This window comes from Carlito syrichta, unplaced genomic scaffold (genome assembly GCF_000164805.1).
Source record: "Carlito syrichta isolate Samal-C Ts95f unplaced genomic scaffold, Tarsius_syrichta-2.0.1 Scaffold302291, whole genome shotgun sequence".
NCBI lineage: Eukaryota > Metazoa > Chordata > Mammalia > Primates > Tarsiidae > Carlito > Carlito syrichta.
In genome coordinates this window covers 721628-721836 of record NW_007246387.1, presented here as the reverse complement: position 1 = coordinate 721836, position 209 = coordinate 721628, and positions in this window count along the sequence as shown.

The window sequence follows — 209 nt, the reverse complement described above, 5'->3', positions numbered from 1 at the left end:
CCCCCAGCGGATCGCAAGCCCCTCGCGGACAGAGACCGGCTCTCGCTGCGTCTCTTTCCCGGCTTTCCCGGGCGCGCACGGGCCGCCGGCCCACGAGCGATGCTTTCCAACACGCCGCGTGGAGCCCCGAACCGCGCCTAGGAGGGGACCACGGCGGAAGCCGGACGGCCCGCGAGGCGAGGCGGGAGTCAGGACGGCGCGGGAGTCAG